Source organism: Poecilia formosa, unplaced genomic scaffold, assembly GCF_000485575.1.
Source record: "Poecilia formosa unplaced genomic scaffold, Poecilia_formosa-5.1.2 Scaffold204, whole genome shotgun sequence".
Lineage (NCBI taxonomy): Eukaryota > Metazoa > Chordata > Actinopteri > Cyprinodontiformes > Poeciliidae > Poecilia > Poecilia formosa.
This window is the reverse complement of record NW_006800143.1, coordinates 690,739-717,218: the sequence shown is the minus strand read 5'-3', so window position 1 is coordinate 717,218 and position 26,480 is coordinate 690,739. Positions and strand designations below refer to the sequence as shown.

Genomic DNA, 26,480 nt, shown 5'->3' with positions numbered 1-26,480 from the left:
AACTTCTGTGCTCCAGCACCATCGATAGTGTGGGAAAAGCGACGAAAAAACGAACGATTTACTAAACAAAGCCTAGCAATTTGGTATAAATATTAGGACCAGAAACAATCCTCACAAGCAAACCATTCAATAAGCAATCATATTGCATCTTTTCTTTTTTTACATCGTTTTATTTTAATGAATAGTGGAGTTAAAGAACCATAAAATACACGTCTCAAACACAAGTCAATTCAACTATATTCAACTACCGTTGACTGTGAGCAAGCTGGCTCCCCCGATTAGACCAAACCTCCTGGTTATTGCAGTTCTACATGACGCATTCATACACCAAACTATACGTATTTAGAGAGATAGAGAATTACTTGAAATTGTCAGTTGTCAAAATAACATTTTGGTTTTTACAAATAGCTCATTTCTAACTATTCTGAGTAAACGCAGTGGGTGACTTGCCCAAGACATCATACTGTGAAAAATAGTTGCAGACTTGAGTCAAGCAAGTATGGGACCTAAAAGAAGCTGAAAACAGCAAATACATGACACACACGAGCGTGATCTCATTTTGTGGTTCCTCCTTTCCCATCACAGCTGTTGGGCTGTCGTCATCTTCATTACAGCGGCGCAGATGGAACGACCCAGAAAAGCCAACGTGGTTAAATGAGGTGAGGAGACTTCTTGATATCTCTATATGCCTCAAAATAACGGCTTATCGTGTCGTTTTTTTGCACACAAAACTTCTGTTCTCCAGCACCATCGATAGTGTGGGAAAAGCGACGAAAAAAAGAACGATTTACTAAACAAAGCCTAGCAATTTGGTATAAATATTAGGGCCATAAACAGGCACTGCCATTTTTCAAACAGTGCACCTGGTTCATGTTTCAGGCCCGTTTGTGCAGGAGCCAAAAACATGTGTGGCCATAATGATTTCGTTTGTAGGTTTCTTTGTTGAATGTTTAAAATTGAAATCTAAATGATAGATTTGGTTGTTCCTTTGTGTGAGGATTTGTTGCTTGGAAAGATGAAACAAAATCCGCTTTGCGTCACATTTTGGCTCAAAAAACAATTCATGCGTGTGACTGATCGTGTGTTTCTGGTTACGGTGGAGGAAAGGGGGAAAAAAAAATAAATGATATATAAATTATTGGCCAATAATTGCAGAACCAAAATAATTCAGTTGTTAGGCAACAACAGGAAGTGCTTCGGCTGAGCAGTTTTGCTGTCAGTTTTTAAAGCATTACTTGATGCAATGACATTTACCCCACAACTAGACACCAGCTGTTTATTGGTATCAGTGGACCTCTTTGAAAAACTGTAAGAACAAACTGTTCTTACAGTGTAAACTTTTTTTAATGATGCTCCAGAAAAAGTGTTGGAGTGAACAGACTTCTCTTTAGCTGTATGGAGCACAGAGTAGAGTAGCAACGCTACTCCCACACTTGCACATTTTAAACTAAAAGAGCACCACACATTACTCTTACTGAGATGACATTTGGCTACGAGTGGCTTCAACCGTCAGCAGATAGCCCAACTAATTAATCAGCCAACGACAGCTTGGTAAACTCCCAGTTTTAATCGAAACAGAAACTTAAAAGTATTACGTTTTGCACATTTCCTGGAAACTTAATGCTGGATTATATTTTCTGGTTTCTTATCCCATGTCTTCCCAAGTCAAAATATTAAAATAAATGTCATAGTATGGTAATAATTGACATGTTAAATTGTGTTATCCATTTTCGCCGGTCAATACTATGAAGCTTCAGTGTTTTTACTCCGGTCATCAAACAGAAGAGTCTCTTTCCGCCTCATGGTTCCCAAAACACAACTCTGTTATCCCCACTGTTCTGGCTCTACTTGTCTCATTAGTTGCTAAGAAAAGTATTTTTTGTGTGGAGTATTTATTTTCCCTTTAACAAACACCAACAACTGGTCTAACTGTTCCAGTTCAGCCATGTTTTTTTTTTGTTTTTGTTTTCTTTGATTAGTGGCTTGAACTATGAATGGATGCTATAAATGTCACCGAGACAAAAAAGCGCACTGATCAAACCTGACATCCCAAGCTGCCGTGAATAAACGTTATGTCACTACATTTTTAAAAACTGACTGCCTAGTGTCTCCAAACATGGGATTTAGTCAAAGTTCTGATTTTTCCAGAACAGACGTGTTGTTCAGCAGATCTCACAAGCTGCTGCTGCCATGCTCACACTGTCACACAACACACTGTGTGCATTGACAGGCTCGCTAAAAGGATGTGCTACAATGTATTACAACTAGTCATAACCAATGGAATAAACTGTAGAAATCAGTCAACATGAACATTTTCAGCAGACAAGTGAATTTGGTAAGTCAGAAAGGTTCGGCTGCAGTCAGTGGTGAACTTCAGACGAGCTGTACGTTTGAAACGACAACAGCGGATAAAGTGTTTTATTTGTGACAAATTACACAAATTGGAACAGGGATTTAAAAAGTTTTAAACTGAGTGGGTGCTCATTTCTCAATGAACAGCCTTTAAACTCTGAAAAACTAACAATGCATAAATTTGAACAAAATTCCTAAATTACACTAAATTTACACAGTATTCCTAATTGTTGTGCTTTTTTCCCCCTTTGTAGCTGCAGTCATAATTTAAATTCTTGGTTTTTTTGTCTTATATTTTCTACTTACAACATGGCTTTTATATAGCCTTTTATATAAATAAATAAGGACTTATTTTGATTTATTTATGTCATGTTGGCAAGACAGACCTCTAAGTTAAATCATACTTTGACACACATCAAATCTTTCTTTTCATACACCTTTTTAATTTTGTGACGTGTAAGAAATGCCTAGATTTGCCAGTTCAAAAGAAATTCCCAAAAATACACTTATTTTTTTATTTTTGGATTCAACAAAAAAAATTTGAAAAAATATTAAGGTGAAAAGTATGATGATTTATGACAGCTCTATAATTAGGTGTTTTGCTAGGAGCAAATCTGCAGCTGCTGTTTACACTCAGCTGCAGTGATTACACTACTGATTGCTCCATGCCCTCAAAAAGATTTTTTTTTTATTTGCGACCGCAGGTTGCATTCTCAAGAGTTTCCAGTGGCAACGCACAGTAAGTATAACCAGAATACCATTGATTATCTTCTGCTTTTTCTCCCCCCCTCATTCCTGTTAGCAACACAGCTAGGGATTACTGTTGAAGTTTCATTCTGATAGCACCATGAAGGTTTTTCCAGAAGATCTGCTAAATTATTTAAACTCAAGAAAATGTGCAAGCTAGTTGAAAATCTATTGATTTAATATGTGAGAACAAGCTTAGAAAATTGGAAATAGTATTCAATATTTGTAATGTTTATGTTGGATGGGGGAGGGGGAGCTTTTGGATCAAAGCAGAAACTGAAGATGTTTTTGTTTAAAAAGAGCTACTAAACTGACATTTATCATAAATCACAAAAGAGGCAGGCCATTCATGATAAAATGTGCCATGATCACACGTTTAACATTTTGCTGCAAATCAGATTGCCTCAGAATTTCAGTTCTTTAAACCGCTGTAGCCATCATAACCTTTGCCCTTTTACAAATATAATCCTGGTGTCATGTAAAAAGTATTCTGCTTTTACCAAGTGAAATCGTTCGTTTTGACATGAAGGTCTTCTGAAAACTGTTGTAGCATGCCCACTAAGACGTATTACGTAACTAGTGTCCAGCAAGTGCAATGGGAGCCAGAATGTTAACAGTGTCCATGCAGCTAAATCAAAACATATTCTTTTTTCCCATTTTACTCCAAGCAATACAGAATAGCATCTCTCAGTGTGATTCCTATTGCGGCTCGACGTTAGCTTCGAATGTCATCATTAAATCGGTTTTAAAAACCACAGCACATTTCCGACAGCCATCCAAGTGTACGCGTTTAGGCATCAAATCTGAGCTAACCACTCAACTGATGTCTACTTCTATCTTACGTCACTATATTTACAATTTACTACAGCCATAAATCCAAACTTATTACCTGCTAAGTAAATTTAAAAAAACAAACAGAATTCGCCTTCGACCACACACGAAAGACAAAGTTCATTGGGTGAACTCGTGTGGATTCTTTGTTTACAAACTCACACTGAACGTTATTTTGTACATCCTAGATAGCAAGCTAAGCTATTTAACCAAACACAAATACAAACTGGGGCATGTTGGAAAGTTGACAGTACTTTTTTACGGTGAATATTAGAATTGTTGTTTGCGGGGTGGTGTTTTTAAAGAAACAAACGCAGCTGTTTAATTATTTCTTTTCAAGAACAGAGGCGCTAGCTCCTCGTCTGCTCTGACAGCTAGCCTGCCTGGCTAGCACTTTAGCTATTTGCTAGCTTAGCCTAGCCATGTAGCACGTGTTTGTGATTTATAAAATAATTAACGAGCTGACGGTGATCAGCTAAACGAGAAGACTGTTAGTGTCCGAGGACCCAGCTGATTTAGCACTTTGTAGACGCTTCAATTCCACTCGGTTTAATGCAAGGCGCGGTTATAGCGCAACGCATAGACTCAGAAAAAGGTCAATAATGCTATGTATGTTTGTTCTCCAAAGAATAGCCGGACCCCGTCATCCAACAACAGAGCAGACCCCCAAACCAATGGACAGCCAGCAATGGAAGCTAACTAACCTTAGCGGCGGGGCAGGAGACACCATTCGGTGGTAACGATGTTCAGTAGGTAACGTCCCAATCCTCGTCAATCGATCCAAAGTGGCTTACAGGTACACTTGCTTCGATTGAAAGTCTCGCCAGAGAATTAATCCACAAGAAAGTGTTGTTTTCGTTTTCATTTGCTCCGTTAGCGGATTTCTGCGGTGTCGAACCAGTTCCTGCACAAGTAATGCTACTCCCTGAACCGCTGCTGCTCAGACCATTGCGGGGCTGAACCGCCTCTCTGGTTCTCAATAGGTCCACAGGCTCCATCGCTCCTCCTCCTCCTCACTAGAGGACCACGAATTCCCATTCCGACAACAAATTCACCCATCAATCTGCGCGCAGTTAAAGAAAGTGATTTTTTATTTATTTATTTTTTTTACAAGAAAAATTCAAAATGCTTATTTCTCTTAACAACTCATTGTTTTGTGCATCTTATTTTTTTTTTGGGGGGGGGAGGGGGTTAGGGGGTAGTCTTTTAATAAATAATAAATGTTGTATACTGTTTTAATTCAGATGTGTGTGACGTGATTTGAGTAGATACACAGTTGCATAACAACTGAACCAGAAATTAAGTTTCATGAGATGCTCACAGTTTGGTAACCTGCAGCAATAGTCACTTTATTGACGAAAAATTTTAAACAAAACTTTATTGCATGATATTTTACTTAAAACAGAAAAGCAAAAATTATTCCTATTTCTGATTAACAGATATAGTATGGACATTAACAGTTACCATGTCTGCCAAGATAATTATTTGTTGTTTAGAATAGCATGCAAACCTATAGAATACATAATTCAAGCACATATTTTGCCACAGCCAAATCTTTTTTTGTGTGTGTGTGAGAGCCTCGTTTCACCCAGCAGGGTGAGGGTCAGAACTGGTGTTATCTACACCACAACGCTGCTACTTTCTCTAGCATGTCATCTAACAGAGTTTAAGTGAAAAAATATCATATTAAATATTAACATTATTTTAACCTACATAATATTTACTTTTACCACAAACTGTATGGTTCATCTTTACAATTTAACACCTTATTAAGAGGTGTTATAACCTCTTACGTTGTTAGCATTTCTAACTATAAGATTGTGGTTCCTGGGAAGAAAAGGTCAGAGTCTTACAGAATATGGAAACTCTACGGTGTGCAGATGACCTGAAGTGTTTTATCTCAGAATTCACAAATGGCTGGTAAAGGAATTACAAAGATCACCAAGGGTTATGGAGCATCTACTACAGCATTGTTGGGAAGATGATGCCAAACGTCATGAATTCTCGGTGAAGAATGCCATCTCAGAATAAGGTAAAGCCATTCTAGACAGGCGGGGCAGGGATGTATGGTGGCACAGTTAGTAGCACTGTGGCCTTGAAGCAAGAAAGTGATGGGTTTGGACCTGGACTGGGTCTTTCTGCATCGACTTCTCCCTGTGCGTATATGGGTTCTCCCCAGGTACTCTATCTTCCTCTCATTGCCCAACAGCATGAATGTTAGACTGATTGCTCCATCTAAATTTTGAGTATGAACACGATTGTTTGACACAAACTAAAATCTCTCCTTATTTAAACTTCTATGAGCCAATTAAGGTAGTTCGGACAATTTCTGCCTCCATTCGTAGGTGATGGCCAGACTCGTCAGTCACCGCAAGATTCACTCTTGGAGGTAGTTGTCAATCCCCCGCGTTTGAACTGCAGCTCCTCTTGTTAGGATTGAACAATCTGGCAGACAAATGAGTGGACGCCATATTAAACAAAATTTATTTTGTTAGACTGCCCCCACTATGACGCAAGAACAACCCCTGCCTCTGCTCCAACGTGAACTCTGGGTCAACTCAAGCACAGACTCGCCAGGAACTCTACATCTGTGCGCCTCGACTCCCGTGGAGAAGTACAAGCTGTGAATACACCAGTTTAACATTGAAGGATAGTTCTCCGGTGATCCCAGCATCTCCTGCTGCGTACATGGTTGGTGACTGTACCCAAGTCAGTGGCCTGCAAATGATCTGAAACCTTTCAATCGGCTTCACGCGGCTACAATAGCTGCTAAAACCACCGCCCATGCTGCAGCATTTGCCGTCACAGTCAATCTTTTGCGTAAAGAAAAGAAATGGACGTCCGTGAAAAAAAAAGATTAAACAAAGAAATGCACAGTTGTGTAACATTCTGACATGTTTTGACAGACTGCAGCAATCAGCTTCAATTCATTTTGTGCTTTAAAATGTTTGATTTCAATTGGTATTTGGCACACAAGTATCTGGAACACTTCAGACACGCCGTATCTTGAATTAAATCTGAGAAAAAGCATACCCTATTATGTCAGATGGGATTGTTTTCCTTCCCTGTCTGTTTCTTTCAGCTCTGTGGGTTTGGGAGCGCTCCTCCCTCAAACCATCTGTAAAACCACCATCTCCTCACTCAACTATCAGAGCAGGAAAGATAACTGTTTGTTTCAGCTGTGTTATCTGGACCTAGGCGGGTGCCTGAATAATACATCCGCCTATCTCTGCCCCGGTTTGCAGCTCAATGATAAAACACAAACGCTTCTCACTCGCCAGTTTCGATATTCACAGCTGTGGTCATCTGCAGCCAGATGAACAGAATAACCACCTCGAGATCTAGTAAATATTTGGACACATTTTCACGATTGCTAAAAATGCATTTTGCAACCCAACTCATTGGAGGGGGGTGGAGTTGGAGACCTGAAATATCTCTTTCCGCTAGTTACAGGAATAACTGGAGTGGGTTGTTTTAACAGATCCAGGAGCCACATGAAAGGCAGCGCTGAGAGTGACTGCATCAATTAATGGACTTTGAAGATTTCAAAGGGCGTCAGCTGTAGGATGCGATGCAGACAGAGGTTGTAGTTATGAATTAAAAGATGAGCAAAATATCCTGAAGGAAAACGAATTATAGAGTGGAGCAAAACAGGCATTATAAAAGATACTGTATCGGTCGTTCTAAGAGCTTTTCTTCAACACTGCCGGTGCACAGAAAAGCAATTCTACGGTTCTCTCAGCTTTCTTGCTTACCTTTGGAAAAATTTATAAAAGGCCTGAAAATATGTTAATCTTTTGTTGCTGTTGCATAAGCCCTCACTGAAAACTGTTTATGCATTTCTGCCTACAGGTAATCACTTGCGTCCTTCTGCTCTCTTTGGCTAAACATTTTGGATCATCAATGTTGAGCTGAAAGACCCCAAACTGATTCATTTTTCACCCTTTTTTTTTTAAAAAAGCTCAAACATGTCAAAGACTTCCTGAAAATGCTGCGATGCAAATGTGGAACTAGTGATGTTTTTTGAAATAAAGAGAATTGTTTAATATAGACTCAATAAAGAGACTCAAATAAGGTTAGATTTAACTAGATCATAAGAGTTAATTTTAGTTGATAACTAAACATAGCCAGCAGCTAAACTAGCTGTTAACCAGTTTAGACAGTTAGCAGCTAGCTAAATTAGTTAGCTGCTAATGAGCTAGCAGCTAGCCAGGAGTTTTTCTGTACAAGGGATGTCAATAATTGTGTCAGTATACGAGAGCTTTTTGTTTTGCTGTCGTGGATAGTACGAGGATGTCTTTTGATTCAAATACTCATAGACATACTTCCCCCAAAACAGTACATATTTAATCTATAATTGCATTTTCTGATGAAAGCGATACTGTGTGTCACAATCTGTTACAGCCGTATAGAGAGATAGCAGCTTTGCTGTGCTGTATCATTTTTGCAGGGTCCTAATCCATTTTGCCTCTGCTGGCATTTATTATCGGAAGAGCAGACTTGAGTCAGATGGCCCTGGGAAAACAATCTTTTGTTCTAAAAGATTGTGTCAGAGGGGAAAGCGAGGAAGGAACCTGCTTGCTTTTCTTTCACAGTTTTGCAACATCAATGTCCTCACCATATCAGTCATCAGCCCGGGTTTACGTTTCACAGTCAAATATCAGATTCGCAGCCCACAGGACTTCACCTGACTGCCTCTTAACTCGCCACAACAAAGAAAGCGCTGCGAGCAGAAATGGCAGCACCTCACAGAAGAGCGCAGAGACTGCCTGCATTGTTGGAATTCCGGCTCCACTTCCTGAGTCTCGCCGCACCTGGTCAACTGCCAACACGCGGTTTTCTCTCTCTTTCCCCTTCCTTCTCTCCTGCAAAGATCACATGTTGGCTAAATGTTGCTGTTAGGACATGAATCGCTCCAGCTTCACATTCTTCATCTATTAAATAGGTTGCATCTCAGAGCTTACCATATTTTTCCTATCACAGAGAGTGAATGATATTTAGTTTTAAAACTGAAAAGAAAAACAAAAAACAAATTGGAATCTGTTCTGGTGTCCTTTTAATTTGCCCTTCAGATGATTAGTATCAGTTGTCACTCTCTCCTGTGATGCTTATCCTTTAGTGATAGATTTAGGTAATGATGTGCGTGTCGCGGTTTCACGCATTGTCATTAATTGTTGCTTGAATTTCCTTTTTTGTCCTTTTGTTGTCCGTGGCTGCCGGGAGCATGACAGACATATTCACACTTGTTCAATATCCAAGCGCACCCCTGTAATGAAGCTGGCATCGGCACTGCCGTTCTGGAGCTCAGTCAACCATCTGTTAGCCTGCATGGATTCACGCAGTGTTCAGTAAAGTGGACATTGTATGGATGCGTTCCAACATGAATGTCAAGCAATCAGTGTTCACCAGGAATGAGCAAAAGAAAATAATAAAAAAAAAGAAAAGAAAAAGAAAAGTCACTTCCATCTGTTTTTAATGGAAACACCTTTAAGCAGACAATGCCTCACCAGATTTTATATCAGATTCACGCTACATACTGTACGGTACATTTCATGCACAGAAGAGTTTTGTGGATTTTTGTGTGATAAACCAACAAAAAGCAGCTTATAATTGCGAATGGGGAAAAAAAATGATACAAGTGAAATAAGAAGTATTTTTATATATTTTTTTTGTAATCAGCTCCCTACCAATCTGTGTTGTTGATCCACCTTTTGGTGGAGGGAATATTGTGGTGGTGGTGGTGTGTGTGTGGGGGGGTTATTAAATTTCTCCTCCTTCTTTTTCTTGCAAAAAGAGTGTACACATACATTTTAAAGTTTTGGATTGGATTCAGGCCAGAACTTTCACTAGAACATTTTAAAACATTAATGTTCTTTGATCTGAGCCATTCGATTGTAGCTCCAAGGTCTGCTGGAGTATGCAGCTCTGTCTAGTCTCAATTCTTTTGAATCTCTAACATATTTTATTCAAGAATTATGCTTTAACTCCATTTATCTTCATCTCATCTCCGACCTGCTTTTTCCTGCCCCTGCTGCACAAAAGCACCACCACATAATGATACTGCCACTACCATATTTCACCAGGATGACAGTGTCTTCAGGATTGTGTGCAGTGATATTTTTTCCTCCGCACACACCTTCTTTAAAATGAAGGTCAAAAAGTGTCACTTTGGTGGCATCTGACCAGAGCACATTCTTTCCTGTGTTTGCTATGGCGCTTCCAGCAGGCTGCAAACAGAACCTCTTATAGCATTTTTCAATAATGAGTTTCTTCTTGCCATTCTTCCATTAAGGGCTAATTTGTATTTCCTGTCAATAGTTTCTCCCACCTAAACTGAGGATCTCTCCGCCTTTTTAGTGACTTGTCTAATTAATGTCTGGACTGTTAGTTTAGGTGTCACATCTTGGTACAGTTGTAGTTGTTCCATACTTTGGCCTTCACAGAACAGTGGAATTACAAAAAGATTACGTTATGTATAAGTCAAGTCAGGTGAAGTCGAGTTTATTTGCATGCCACGCTTCGGCAACAAGGCAGCTCAAAGTGCTTTACATAATAAAAACACAACACGATAACCATTTATGTTGGGGACTGCAAACAAGCGACAAACATCACATTTTGCCAAATGCCATCATGAAAATCATCAAGCGTAATCACCATCAAATATATTAATCAATGTTCCAGTTGCTGTTTATCAAAAGCAGCTCTAAACAACTGGGGTTTTAACTTTGATTTAAATGAACTCAGAGTGTTCTGGAAGTTTGTTCCAGATAAATACATGGAAAAAGTCAAATCTGGGATTGAACCAATGCATTGAACATTTTCTTTTATTTTTTTTTGTACAGAAACGTGGGAAACTGTGTATCATTTTTCTGCTACTTGACTTTTATGCACTACTTTGTGTGGGTCTGTTCCATAAAATATATTGAAATCTGTGGTTTTAATGGAATAAAATGTGAAAGTGAATTCTCTGGAGAGGCACAGTTACTCTAGATGTTTCACTGTTCGCCAAAACATGATCAGACAGCACAAATAGTGAGAACACTGGTGCCTTGCTCAGACTAAAACAGGACAAGGTGTTGCAAACCTTCCCAGAAAGTCTACGGAGGCAAAATGAACCTCAACAGATGAGATATTAAAATGATAAAAGAGCTAAAAATCTGGTAAAAAAATTGAAAACAGTCTGCATACTGATGATCTAGAAACCATTTCCAAAAGCAGAGAAGCTGAGCATTGATGCGTTGTTGATGATACAAGTTCAAGCAACTGCAAATAAAGAATTCCTCCCGGTTTTCTCAAGGACAGATCCAGTTTTGGCCGCAACTTTCTCGCTGAGTGGCTAAGCTGTGAGCCCAGAGGTGAATTGTTGCTGATCAACCAGCTCAAACACGGCTCAGCAGGAAGTGCTGAGCTGGATGGACCGGCATCAAATGTTAAAAGCCAGCCAGCGCTGAGTCCCCTCGCCGCTTCAGAGCACAGAGCAACCTCTGCAGCCCTTTGTCCATCTCAAGATAACCGACACAGCCTCACATCCTGACCCTGACGAGGTTGAGTCGCCTAGAACTTGACAAGGTCCAGTCCCAGGGAAGTTAGGTTGACAGTACACCTAATAATTTCCAGAGAGGAAAGAAGGGAGTGGGGTGGTGGGGAGGACTGATTGAGGTGCACATGGGTTGCCATGACATTTTAGAACAAGGAGAAAGGGGAAAAAAGCAGCATTTCCAGAGGGAGGACAAAAAGACGGGAGTTCGGCAGGGCAGAAAACCCCCATAAATAAAGCTAATGAAATGGCAGTTGAGTCTGAAGAGAGGTGGAATGGCTGGTTGGCTCTTACCCACAGTCTGATTTATCCTCAGTGTCCATGTGAGCACAGTGGGGGGAACCCATTACCTCACCCCATCAATAACATCCTACGGACAGGGAAAAAGGTCTGCTTTCCACACCAACACCCACCCCGGGGACCTGATCGGTGGGCTCTCCTGGCGAGGGTGGGGGAGAAGGGGCGTAATGTAGTCACACACACAGAGAAAAAATATCTCAGTTTGGAGGGGTGAGAGAGGAGGGGTCCACCTAGGGTGGCTCAACATATTGCACAGAACGCACTCAGCACTTCGCCGCCGCTCATGATCACACGCGTGTGTTTTATGGGCCGAGGAAACCAACGCATTCTGTCTTTTCCCACGTGGACACGCTGTCTTTGTTCTCGTGGCGTGGGCAGATAAATCCACATTCTGTGAGTCGGATGACACAGGCAGCAATAATCTGAGGGAATGACAGCACACTTGTAAACGGTGGGCTAAGATTCGCCTCATTCATAAGCAACACCATGGATAAATCGGAACGGTGCAGGTGTGTGCCTGCTCAGGACTTTAATGTGCTATAAACAGTGGAGGATTTTTTTTTTAATAGAATCCCATTCAAAGGATGGGGGGTGAAAACTAGACTTTTTTTTATAGCTACATAGAGTAAGAATAAGAAGATAGTAAAGCTTTAGAAGTGTTTTACCAGAAATTGGGTGAAATGTCAATTGAGCTCACAGTCTAGCGAGAGCAAACAGTGCAGTGATAAGAATAGAGCTCAGTAGTACCGAAGTTATCTCTGCAGCTCATCTCTTCTCCCGCCCTCCGCCCCGTGCGTGGGTGTATTTGAGAGTGATCTCTCATGTGCTTTTTTATTTTTTCTCTCTCTCAGTGATATCACAAGACTGTGGCAGAATGTGTGTGCAGGGTTCCCGAAGGAGAGGCTTTTCAGCATCACGGCTTCACAAGAGGAAGTCCCACACTCAAACTAAAATTCACATCAGTCACTCCCCATCTTTCAATATGCATTTAATTCCACCCCCAACCCCTCCACCCGCTGTTCTTCCGCTTAGCAATATGCAAATGTTTGAGCTTGATCACAGATTTGAGAATTTCACTTCCTGAATTAAGCCAAGATTTCAGATGAGCTCCTGAAAAAAAAATTGTCAGACTTTCAAGGCTTTAGAATGTTTAACCTGAGAGAATATTGTGTTGAGTTTCTAAAAAAAATAAAAGGAAGGATGTTGAGTCTCTCTTTGAAGAAGGGCTTATCAAAGCATTTCTTCAAACGCAGGTGAAAAGCGAAAGTAGTCACACCCCTTCAACTTCCCCATGTTTTTGCTACATTACATCCACAGACATTCACACTTTGTTCATACATTAGAACAGGGGTCTGCATTATTATTATTATTATTATTATTATTTATTATGACATTCACAGGTATATGAGCAACAGGCAGCCAATAATTAACAGAATTCTAAATATATTGCATCTCATGTACTTTAGTTTTTTTTTTATTGTGGGTTAATTTTGGAAAACAAAATGTAAATCTGTAAAATGTTATGCATTCCTCACAAGCTGTTGTCACGTCACAGCATACCAGACACACAGGGCGCCTTTGGCTGAGGAAAATGCAAAGTCAGGCAACACAATTACTCCTATGGCTTATGATCGACAGGGTGCAACTATTTTGTTCGCAGATGATTGTCCAAATGGGAAAAATAACATACACACATAGTACTTTCATTTGATGTATTACAACAATTGACCAACTGCTTAAAATAGAGTTTAAATAATTACTCATGATCTAGTCCAGAGTTTAAAAATACTAAAAACTGTTTACCTTTCACTGAGAGCTGTTTGGCATGGAAATATATACCATGCCAAACAGCTTTGAAGGTATATATTTACCTTCTCTCACCTTCCCAAAATGCCAACAACCCTGGACATTTAGTACTAAGGCAATAATACCAATACATAAATCATTATTTTATTCCACAAACCAATGGGATACTACACCAAGAATTATCATGCATGTGACAGACACAGATAGAAAACTAATGAATTAGCGTCTTAGAAAGTCAAGTTCTACAGAGCTCTGAGAATTACTCATGTATATATGAATATATTCATATCAGGTGTTGAATCAGGGAAACATCTAAAGCATCCACATGTGGAGTGCTCGAGTTGGATAACTAGAATAACTTAAATGAAAAAAAAAAAACAAAAAAAAAACAATATCCAATATCTCAAAGCCTATTCAGTAGCCAACATCCTGTTACTGTTTTATTTTCCCCATCGCCTTTTCACAGTAAAGGTAATTAGCAGATCTGTAAAATATACAGGGCAAGGTCATGTGCGCTCCAGCTTTTGTGAACAACAAAAACCCGATAGCCAGTGTTGTATTTGTCTAATATGACACTGGCTTTTGTTACATAGTGCAAGTTAGGGTTTGAATTACGGCATATGACTGAATAGGAGCTTTGTTTCTCATGATCTAAGGTTTCGGGTTTTGCTCTTTCTTTCTTCTCATCTGGAGCCTTGAACCGGTTCACTTCTATCAAACTTGCCTGTTGCGCGTTGAGAGTTGGTACATTCAGTCCATCCTCCTCACAAAGGAGAGCATGCCCCATCCAAGGCTTTGTTTCATGTTTGAGAGGGAATGCAGATCAGACCTAAAGATATTGTTGAACTTGTGAAGAAATACTTAACTCTGCGGATGGAGTTAAGGGAGGCGGGGTCTCAGAATTTGGGAAAAGGGAAAATCTGTCATCACGGCAGAAGTTGCGGAGTTAGATAAAAGGCTCAACACCTGGAATGAGTAAGATTCTTCCCAAAATGCCAACAACCCTGGACATTATGGAGTTATCATGGTTTACGCTCCTCCATTTGGAGGAGGTGACTCAAGTATCAGGTCAAGATTCTTCCTGGGAGTCTCCTTTTGAAAGGTCTCTGGACACTCTGCACCTGGAGGAGACCCAGAACCCTGTAGATCAGGGGTCCCCAAACTACGGCCCGCCTTCACATTTGGTCCGGCCCCCTGAACAATACCAGAGAGCATTCAGATTTTTTTTTTTTCATTTATTGTATTTTCCGGTTTATATGTGGATTTTTCTTCAACCACTAGGGGGCTCTTTAGCAGGAAGTGTGTACTATAAACTGTGGGGCGCATTGCTGCCATCTGTTGGACTTTTAGGGAACTGCTTGACTTCTATGTTATTTAATCAGTACGGTTATTTGCTAGCGGTAGAGCAGATGAACACTGTCTGTTATGACCGCCGCATTCCAGGTTGAATTCTTCGAAGCGATGCCTGTAAGTAGCAGCTTATACTTCAAAACGACCCTTTATGTTAACATATGAAAAATTAATATGTTAAAGTTACATTCCCTCAATGGAATATATACTAGTCAGTCCCAGTGACCGTTTCACTCATGGGTTTTGCCCATGTGCTCTCTGGGTAGAAATCAATCGAGAAACGCACCTGCACACCCCCCACCCCCTCAACAATCTCCGGGCCCCCACCAGAGAAGGGAAAAGTTATGTGGCCCTCACAGGAAAAAGTTTGGGGACCACTGCTCTAGAAGAACTATATTTCCCCTCCAGGGCTCGAGGGACTATTTATCCCCTTTAGGCCAGAAGGGATATGTTATTCCTCCAGAACCCACAGGGGTGTCCAAAGTCGGTCCTTGAGGGCCGGCATCCTGCATGTTTTAGTTCTCTCCCTGGTGGTAGTAACAACCTCCTCAGCAAGTCAATGTTATCCTTAGGCCTTCTAAGGAGCCATCATTTCATGCAGGTGTATTAAACCAGGGAGAGCAATAAAACATGCAGGATACCGGCCCTCGAGGACCGACTTTGGACACCCCTGCACTAAAATGACCAAATATCCCTTCTGGCCTGGGAGAACCTTAATGTCTCCCAGAATGAGCTGGTGAATATCACTGGGAAGTGAAATGTGGGGTTCCCTCCTGGACCTGATCTCGGATAAGCAGACGACAATGAAAGGATGGATAAATTGTCCCACGTGTTCTTTATTCTTAAGTTATTTAAACCAATGGAGACATTGAAACATCTTTTCAGGCCAGAGAGGATTGTACCTTGGGCTTAACAGTGCCTCAGTTGTTAGCAATGCTGCCTTACAGGATCATGGCTTCCAAAGTTTGCATGTTTTCCCTGTGCACAGTTGTCTTTTCCTCCCCTATGGTCTAAAAGCATGACTGCGAGGTTCATCGCTCTCTGTTTGTGCATGGCTGTGTGTCTCTGTATTACCCTGTCATGGACCGGTGATCTGCAGGTTGTACTCTGCCTCTCATTCAATGACAGCTGGAGAACAGCCACCCCTTGATCCTGCAAAGATAAGCAGTTATAGATGAACAGTGGGATGATTGAAATTCTTTTCATTACTTGTGTTTCGGATAGGAGTAGTGAACTATATTTTCCACAAACATGCTACAATAGGAAAATACACAATTTGAAATATCTACAGTACGGTTCTCATCGTGAACATGACGACAGACTCCTGGATTTGCCTTTCAGTCGCTGTCCTGCTCAGGAAGAAAAAGAGCAAAGTCTGTGTTGCTGGCTGCTGATTGTCTCCTTGAGGAAGAGAGAGACATGCTATTCAGCAGGTTTAGACTGGCTGTGCTGACACCAAGGTCAAAATGTGCAAACCTCTGTTTGAGAAAGAGAGAAAATAGCCCATCAAACAAGCAGCAAAGCAAGTGCTTGTGTCCTGGAAACCGTTGATGCAGGAATACTGGGTCCTCTGAGAATAAATGCTGCTCTGTAAGCACCTACAGCCTTCCCAGAGCATGTTCTTTTTTGTTTCCCTGACCTCAACTTCTGCTCAGCAGCACAGAGCGAAATAAAAACCCTCAATGAGTGCCTTAGAAATGTCTTTTTCTTTTTATTATTACTTCTTTGAGCCAAGCTGAATCTAAGCAGATTAGATAATCCACCTCGCATATCAAAGATTTACTCTAGGAAAAACCCAGTGCCAGAGCTGTCAGACGGCGTTCACGAGAGTGTAATCAAACCCTTATTTTACGTAAATTCTTCTAAAACCATGTAGTCCCTATGTACCACCTCACAAATCAGAGGGTCGAAGTCCATTGCGGTTAACTGTAAGAGCTGCAGAAAAGAAAGGCAGTGGAAAAATTCATCATATGGGAGTAATAGATGAAGAATTTAGCATTTCACTACCAGAGCTGGTGAGTCACATCCGATCTGAGAGAGTCATGTCAGAAGTGGGAGAGTGGGAGGCGTGTGTGGGCTGCAGAAATATGATATAGAAGTGCAGATCCAGCGTGTGAGCGCTCTCTCTGGAACACGCAGAAATGAATCCGTCCACCTTGGAGTGTCCTCAAGGATTTTCACACGAAGGCCGTAATGTGCTGGGAAGACACTTGCAAAGGGCCTTGTGTGACTGAGAGGAGACTGTGACTGACTGTATTCCTTGGTACATCAGGGCGCTTGTGTGAGATGCACACTGAATGTTAATGCAGTGTTTGACTTGGACTTTTGGGGCTCATGCATCATCATGGGACTCCCAACAGCCATTATCAAGGATTACCATTGCAACTGCAGGTGTGCTTTCATCACAGTCCTCATGCACTTTTTTATAAATTTTCTTTTCCGCCTCATCCCTTAACCGTCCCCGATTTTGATCCTCGGAGTGATCGGTGCCCAGCCAGGTGGCAAAAATGTGCTCATTCTACTGTGTTTCCTTCCAGAGGTCAGAGGGGTTCTGGGTGATTAACACACAGGATGTGACCTTTAATCCAATGGCAGCTCCTTTCACCATTAATCTCCCTCAGCCAGCATTCGGCTCTGATAATGACACGTTAATTAATGACGCTCTTTTGAGACGGGATGAGCCAGTGTCGGAAGTTTCTAGAGAGAGAGCCGGTTATCGCCTCGTACGTTTTCTCAAGACATTTCTCGAGGGAACGGCCGACGCAGACACAACATCATAAGACCCGTTTGACAAAGTGTGCCTCTGCCTGCTTTGGTGGCACACGAGAAAAGTTGCTGCAAGGCTTGTTCGCCGTTCTGTGCCAGTGATAAGGATGTCAACGCGTGTGATTTGACGCTGCGTGTAGCGTGAAGGCATGTTCTCGTGAGCAAAATGTCAGCTGTTCTATCTCATTTCTCTGCGCATCACTCGCTGCTGCTCATGCATATTTAATCGCGTATTTACATTCGCTTGCACTCCGTTCCCACAAAGATTTTCGAAGGAGGAGATCGGTGCTCAGCTGCAGATTTTGTGTACACTGGATGAGTCAGAGTAATATAGAAGGGAGGCAAAGGCCAGGCTTGTCTTTGTCTGGAAACTGTGACAGGATTTATGGATCTCTGCCTCAGAGGGGAGGCTCCATCTTGGTGTGTGTGTGTGTGCGGTGAGAGGGAAGGCAAGGTGATGTCTGCAGAGCTCTTTGTCTCATTTTCCTTGTAAAGTTCAGGCACTAAATGGTAATCAACACTGCCATCTCTGGCCCCAAAACATTTTTATTATTATTATTTAGATTTAATGTATGGAATCATTTCTTTCCACTGCAACATATTCAGTCAGACATGAAGAGATTTGCCTCCAACAAAATAAAGCTCCTTTATTGTTTCGTGACCAAAGCAAAATGACTCAAAGCTCAAGTCTTTTATAAATGTGGCTGTTTTTCTCGTGTGGATGGCAACTCCGTGAATTTTGCGCAGATTTTCTTGGAAAAAATATCAAAAACCCGTGTCTACTTGCCTTAATAACCTGGCCAGTCATCAGAAAAAAAGAAAGGCTTGGAGGATGAGTAAGTACAAGTGCACTTTGAAGAATTCCCAACAGGTGAGTGTGCATACTTCTACAAGTTGCTTCTTATTCTTTTCAGACTGCCATTACTTCACTGAGATTATGATGGCATAATAACTTTGAGCAATAACAAAAAGATCCTGCAGTATCACGACATCGACTCAGTTGATTTAAGTAGGTGTTGCTCCTTCGGTTACCACACAAACACTCCTCTTTCCTTCTTCAGCAGACATTTTCCAGACAAATTTGCGCTTCTTGTGAGCAAGTGGGAATAGTTGGAGCCATTTCTCAGACGTCGTCAGCCAGACGAAAATCAAATGATAAAGAATCAAATTTTTCGACGTAATTGAGTCAGTGAACACATGGCAGCTTGTGATTTGTATCCTGTCCTCTAGCAAAGACAAATGATTGTTCTGACGCTCATCACTTCATCCCCGGTGTTGGATCCACTCTTCTTTCAAGATTTCCATCTCAGTGGTTTTGGAGAACGTTGCCTTGTGTTTCTCCTCTAACCTTGGCCTGTCTGCTTGGATTATGGCCTGAAGAATTGATGTCATCCAAGCCTGGCCGTGGTTTCCGAGTGTTGTCTGGGTTTATGGTTGAGGAGCAGAGAAACTCTAAGAGGCTGCTAAGGACTAGTTGGAAAAGAAATGATTGAAAACTGTTTTGCCAGATTTTGCTCCAAGCCGCAGTGAAGGTGATTGGGTAAGCCTGAAGTTGCTTGACATGTTATAAACAAAAATTAGGAGAAAAAGTTGGGAGATCTGTTATAAACGGTCCATAAAAGGAGGTGATCAATCTGCAGGATCATTTTCTTGAAGAGAACCTTCAAAGAGAATGCCACTTACTTGCAGTTTGGATAATTTGTTTCATAGTTGGTAGCACCATCGCCTTGCAGCAAGAAGGTCCTGGGATCGAACCCCGGTCTGGAGACATTCTGGACCATGTTTGCATGTTGACTTTGTGCATTTGTGGGTTCTCTCCAGCTTCCTCCCACATTCCAGAAACATGACTCTTAGGTTAATTAGTCTCTCTAAATTTGAGTGTAATGGTTGTTTGTCCTGTGTTGCTCTGTGAAGTTCCTGGCAACCTGTCCAGGTTTTATCCCACCTCTCACCCAAAGACAGCTGGAACTAGGCACCTGTGACACCCCAGGTATCGGCAGATAAATGGATGATGATGATTGGGTAATGGATCGACCGATGAATGACATGTTTGTACAGACTGCGGAGAGAAGTGGCGGTATGGATTAATTTCACCAAACCCACACAAGAGACATGGTGCCATTTGATACACAGTTGTACCTTTAGAAAGTGTCACTTGTCCTGTATTCTCTGCCCTTCACGGCTGACTGGGGTATGAATCATTTAGTGCAAAAGAAAGGAGAGCAAACTGAAAGAAATTATCATGTTATTGTGACAATGAGACATGAGTATGGCTTGGGTTCTGTCATAAATGACACGACCCAACTAATAGATGTTGGGTCTTACAAGACAGTCAGAATAAAGTGTATTGCTTTGCAGAGGTTTTCGTACCCGGTTGAAGTCAAGCCTTTACGTGTTTACAGAGGTTACATTCAAACAGTTATGATGAAACCTTATTCGAGTGCTAGAAAGGCCCAAGGAAAGTCCAGACCTAAATCCACTAGAGAATGTGTGACAAAAAGTAGAAACTGATGTTCAGAGACACTCTGCATCCGATTTGACTTCTATGCAGAGAAGCTATAATTACAATAAAAGATCGTCACTCAAGGTGGCTGAAAACAAATGCACGCCACAATTTTAGGATTTTTACTTTCATTTTCATTCCACTTCACAATTGAGCAATATCTTGAGTCGTCCTGTGACACAGAATCCCTAAGAAATACATCATTAGAGTCAGCCATTGTAGCGTTTTTTTTTTCTCATTTTTTTAATATGAAAAGCTTTGGGAAGTTTTTCATATTAAAAAAAAAAACTGATGAAGACCAGGTGAAGCAATCACCTACCACACCACATGCTAAGTCGATCAAAGTGGTTTTTGGAGCTAGTTTTCCCACAAGCTCTCCAATTTTGCTCATAACGTCACTCAAACAAGATAAACTTATTTTCAACCTGTTAGTGCTACTGATCATTATCACCCAGAGTGTGATCATGTTTAATACCCGAGTTAAAGTATGGCCTTTGTGCCTCACCACATGTGGTCGTGAGATGCTATTTCAGTTTTCACATTGCTGTGAAACCATCCTGCAAATAGCTAAAGGTAATGCTAAATGCTCTCCCCTCACATTTACAATCTGTCTGGTTTTGTCATAGGCTAGCATCCCTAAAGTCTTCTGTCACTTTGTGCAATCACACGTTCCTCTGGATCTCTTCTAAGCCTAAATGTGCAACAGGGCCACATTTAGGCTTAGAAGCCTAAATGTGGCTTCTAAGCATGAATAGGTATACATGCCTGACCTACAGCGTAATGCTGCTAAGCTTTAGCTAAGTGGGCGTCTTAAGTGAGTTAACATTGACATATACGTACAGCTTTTCAATGTTCGTGCAAGTGAACGATTGGCTTTTCAACACTTGTCTGGACTCATTCAAGAAGTTCACTCACCAGATGCCACCTATCATTTCATTTGTTTGTGGTGAGTTATTAAAGATGAGCTTAAAAATGGTTTTGTCTTCGGAAAATAATACAGTCCTATTATTAGGGCCAGTACGGCAGTATTAGTGTGACTGAAACGTCTTCCAGGAACAAGAGTAAAAGTCCGGTTGACTTGTACATTTAGGGTTGACTAAGAATCTCCACCAGCGTCAGCAACACCATTAGAAATAATGCAAAGTAAAAAAAAAATAATAATCTGTTACATCTCTTGAAATGGGATGTAACAGTGTTTTTTAGAGTAGCACTGGTGTACAATTGCAGGTCAATCTGAGGCAAGCTGTTAGACAAAGAAGCAACTAAAAGAAGCCAAAAACTGGGCCGCAAATAATCTGGCAAAACAAATGAGAAAAAATGGAGCTGGCAGACAGAAAAGATAAGGACCGGGCAAATAACATTAACACTAAAATTACTACTACTTCTGCTACTGTTTCTGCAAATAATTCAGAAAACAAATAAAAATTTGCATATTGTGAGAACACCAGCTTTTCAGGCTGAATCCGCCTATATTATCATCATCATTATTATTATTACTATTATTATTATTATAGCTATGGAATGGGTTGCCTCTACATATTAGATTTGAATAAAAAGAAAACATACAATCTTTGAATCCTTTACCATTCACTTAACAATTACAGAATGTGCTACATAAAGTCTAAATAAAGATATTTCATTTGCAATAGGACAAAAACTGAAAGGTTCAACAGATATTAATTTTTTTAGGCATTGGTTCTGCTGTTTCACTGCAAAAGCCTCACCAGTGGTTCTCTTCTCCTGCACAGATATGCTGCAACGTTTAGTTAATTGTCCTTTTCTAATGTGTTTCTGTGCTCATCTGTATGCAACGCAGAGCTACTGACTATTGATGTCCCACTCAAGAGAAAGTGAGGGAACGGCAACACTGTTATAACAGTTTTTCTCTCTATTTGCTTTTCACAAGCCCTTGTGAATTTGAGGAGGGGAAAAAAAACAAAAACCCAAACCCAGATGTCATAGTGTGCCATTCAAAAATAGACAGCGTAGGAATTCAATAGGGAAATCAAAGTTGCTGTAATATTTCTGTCTGGACAACAGAGACAAACTTATTGACCCCATCAATCTATAAAATCAATGACAGCCTCGCCACAGGCTAGAAGTAACACTCAAAGCATTGTGCGTTTCTAACCGTCAAAATTTAGCGGTCTTCTGTGGAACATCATGGGGTTTTTTTGTTTGTTTTTGTTTTTTTTTATACGCAAACCACCATATTTGGCAGCTTTAATAAAACTTGAGCTTGTAGAAGCTGATGCGATTCTTCAAACCAGTCTATAAAGATCACATAAAGTCACATAATCACAGTGTGGGGGTAGATGATTGCACTCAATTTACCTCTGACGCCTGGGCGGAATAAAACGTCGACATACTAGAGTAGAACAGTTGTCCTAAACGCCGAGGTTGTGATTGCTTGCATTGGATGGTTGACTGGTATTCTTTGGCAGCATGAATTACGAGTCATGAAAACATGTCTACCCCTGACAGACTTCTTCTGGTTTTGGTATTTTGTTATCCTGAAGAGTTTTGCATCATTGAGAAAAAAAAATAAATAAATATATATATATATATATATATATATATATATATATATATATATCTGACAAAGACAATCCGAGTGAAAACAAAATGCTGTTTTCTAATTATGAATACATTTATTAATGAAAAAAGCAATAAAAATCAAGGATGCCCTATGTTAAAAGGAACTGACTTACCTAATAACGTGACATGTGACATGCTTGGCAGCCATATAAACTTGGGAGAAAATTTCATGCACTCCTTTTTGCAGACTTGTTTTAATTCTGCCACTTTATAGGGGTTTGGAACATTAACAGGCTGTTTAAGTCCAGACTTTGACTGGGCCACTCCAAAACCTTCATTTCATTGCTTTATTTTTCAAAAACTATTCAGAGGTGCACTTCCTGGTGTGTTCTGAATCTCTATCCTCCTACAAAATAGCAAATAGACTAAGAGTAATTGAGCCTTGGATCAGTTCATGGTTCCAATAGTCATGGTGTATCATCCAGATCCTGAAGACCAGACCATCATACCATCACCAACATGTCCGACTGTGACAAGGATGCTCATTCTCTGAAAGTGTGTTATTTTTATGCCAGACGCAACACTTTCCAGAAGGTTCCTCTTTTGTCTCGCACAGCATATTTTTTGTATTGTCTCTTGGGGATCATCCAGATGTTATTTAGGAGAGGTGAGACAGTCCTTGGAGCAGTTTTCGGTCAGCAATGGTTTTTGCTTCACAACCCTCTGATTCCCCCCCACCCAGTCTTGGTCTGTTGAATCACAAATAATGACCCTAACTGAAGCAAGTGAGGCTTGCAGAGCTCTTAATGATGTTCTGAGTTTTCCTGAATGAGTCACTAAGTAAATTTCCTGGGAAGGTTCACCACTGCTTCATGCTCTCTCTGTTTGGGGATGATGGCTCTCACTTGGATTCACTGGAGTCCCAAAGTCTTAGAACTGGGCATGAAGCATTTTCATGCCCATTTTCCGGAGCGAAAGATGTCAGGGACCTTGTTTCTAATTAGTTTATAGCTTAAGGTTAGTCACAGTTAATTTGTGATTTGAAAGGGGAGGACAATTGCTTTTTGAAATAGGAGCAGACTGCTTTCAATTACTTTTTTCCTTCACGATGATGAAGACTGCATTTTGTATTCATGCCCTCTGAAGAAGGCTCATGTGGGAAAAATAAAAATAAACTTCTACTAGTTTATAAACGAATGGACTGGTTAATCATTCCAATACGTCCCTGAAATTGAGACGGTGTTAATGTGGGAATATTCACAAATGATGCATTCAGTTCCTGGATGATTTAAGCTGAATGGCATCATGTTTAAGATCCAGATGTTATGGAAAGTCTGCAACCAAAGAAAGGCTCTTGTGCTTCCGACATAGCCGTGTATTTTTCATCCATGTTGATATTCCAAAGCCTGCAACATGCAGACTGGGTGAGTCTTAAAATCTAGATTTACATTTTTTTCTTCAATCCATGCACCTCTCTAAAAACGCAGGACTGCAGCGTGTGCCAGATGAGAAGACTAGACGTATTGAATCTAAATATTCTCACTTCAACAATCTAAATCAGTAAATAAATAAAGGTTTAAAAGTAAACTGTGAAGCTGAGTAATTTCTCGAGCGAGATTCGAAAGCCTTGCAACAGTCTTTGGGGGGAGGGGGAGATGAAACAAAGGCATGAATTGCTTTTGCTGTTCCTATTGAGAACCAAACATCACGTCAAGATTTGCAAAAGCTTTTATTGCTATCTAAAGTTCCAAGTGAACAGTATTACTGGCAGGCTGCTATGGGGGGAAAATAATGCCAAACTGTTTATTGTGATTTAATAACAATAAAGAAAAAGCCATCCATGTACTAACCTCAGCGAAGCATTGGTGTAGAACTGTAAGATCATCAGCTTTCAGTAATATGCAGTCCTCTGTATTATCAGCACTGCATCGAGCAAAGTTCCTCTTGTGTTCAAAGATACACAGAGCTGGCACAAAAATATGAGTTTGATAAGCAAAAGACGACAGAGTTTTTTATACAGTCGGCCACAGATTCTGGAACTGTCTTCCTCTGGACTTGAGAGTGGTGGACTCTGTGGTTTCCTTAGGAAATCTGATTAGAGATGTACCTTTGTAATCAGATTTTGACAAATTTCTCTGCTTTTTAACGCATTCTTATGTCTTGGGTTGTTGTGTAAATGTTGCATTATGAAGTACTCTGTATTTTTAAAATCTTAAAAGGTTTATTGCCATAATTTCACATGAAGTTGATAGAACAAGTTATACTAATTTTTTTTTGTAACTTTAACCTTGTGGTTCTGTTTTAAGCTAGCAGCTTTTAGCCTAATAGAGGGAGAGAAAAAGCTACAATCTCCTCTTTTGGAATTTTTATAATCAACTCAGATTTGCTGCTCCACTTTGACATTACCATTTCTTTTTTTTTTTCTCTTACATCTGAATATAAGCCATTAGAGAGGTTTATCTTTGTTTTGTCTGGATGTTATTTGTACATTATACATTTTTGTGGGGGCGGGAGTGCAATGCCTGGAATGTTACAGCCATGACAGGAAACATGTGTGTTGAAGATGAGGGGGTCGGTTCGTGCAAGATCCTGGAATTTGCTGCCGCATGCATGTGCGTGCATGGCAGCAAATTCCTTATACTGCAAATTTTTGGCAGCGTGGATCATTTTTGCACAATGATCCAAATAGCTTCACAGCGCAAAAACAGAGCGGATCGTTTAAAAATAAAACACACAGGTCATAAAAGTCATCTGCCTCTGCTTTATTCCCTCCTCTGAGTAAATATCACAGGGAAACCAACCAGGGCCGGGTGAGGCAGAGGGATCACTTCAGCATTGCACCTATTTCGGCACAGAACAGCCACATGAGCTAAAATGCAAACATTCCAACCACAAATACTTGTGAAATCTAAATGTGAGCCTGAGTGACGCAGAGGTCATTAACCTGAGAAAACGTTCTGCTGGTCTAACTGCCTCAGCCGGAACGGTCTGCCGAGGTGCAGACTGGACCCTTGTTTCCAAACACTGGAAGGCATGTGCACGCATTTGAGTAGCTCAAGGCAAGGTAGGGTGTTTTTTTTTTTTTTTTTTTTTTACTGAAGCAGGCTAGGAACCAGCAGTTGTCTTAAAAACTGTTTTGACACATGGAAGAGGGCCAGTCCATTTGGGTCCAGATTAGAGGGCTAGTCCATTTGGGTCCAGATTAAGCAAGCTGTAAGGTGGACCACATCACACTCTGTTTTTCCCATTTAATTCAGTCCCTGCTTTTCCAAGCGCTTTGCAAAAGTATTGATCTAGTCAACTTTCTCATATGTTGTGACTATTCAACAACAAACATTTCAACTAAATTTTATGTGATAGACCAACACAAAGTTTTGCTTATCTAGAGACAAAATATTTTCTTACTTCTGCATCGCTAAACAGCTCAAGCTCACACAGACTAGACAGAGGTCATCTGTGAACTGGTAAACCTTCACGCTAGTCTCAACTCTTTTGCAGACTAACAGGTTTTCTTCCAGAGTGTCGCCACAGCTTAGTGCTGCCTCCAAATGGTTTTACAGTGGAAACGATGTTGTGGAAAGTCCACGAGGAGCAGGGTTTTAGCTGCTGCTGCTGTTGATAACTATGTTCTTCATTAGCTGTTTTTACTATTTGTGCTTTGACGCTTTCTAAACTAAAATGCATTTCTGGTTGCCAGGTCCCTCTTGAAAAAAAGGTTGTAGATCTCAACAACGTTTTTATCTGGTTAAA

The 26,480-nt window shown here is 40.6% G+C and overlaps 1 long non-coding RNA gene across 1 annotated transcript; it reads right to left on the bottom strand.

The window, feature by feature from the left end:
• Window positions 1–6,268: 6,268 nt before the first annotated feature.
• Window positions 6,269–26,216, bottom strand: LOC107838042 (uncharacterized). The gene is made up of 4 exons (XR_001664103.1): window positions 26,136–26,216; window positions 24,581–24,696; window positions 15,998–16,075; window positions 6,269–6,375 (listed from the first exon to the last, which is right to left on the bottom strand). It is a non-coding gene; the product is annotated as an uncharacterized LOC107838042 (long non-coding RNA).
• Between the last annotated feature and the right edge of the window lie 264 nt (window positions 26,217–26,480).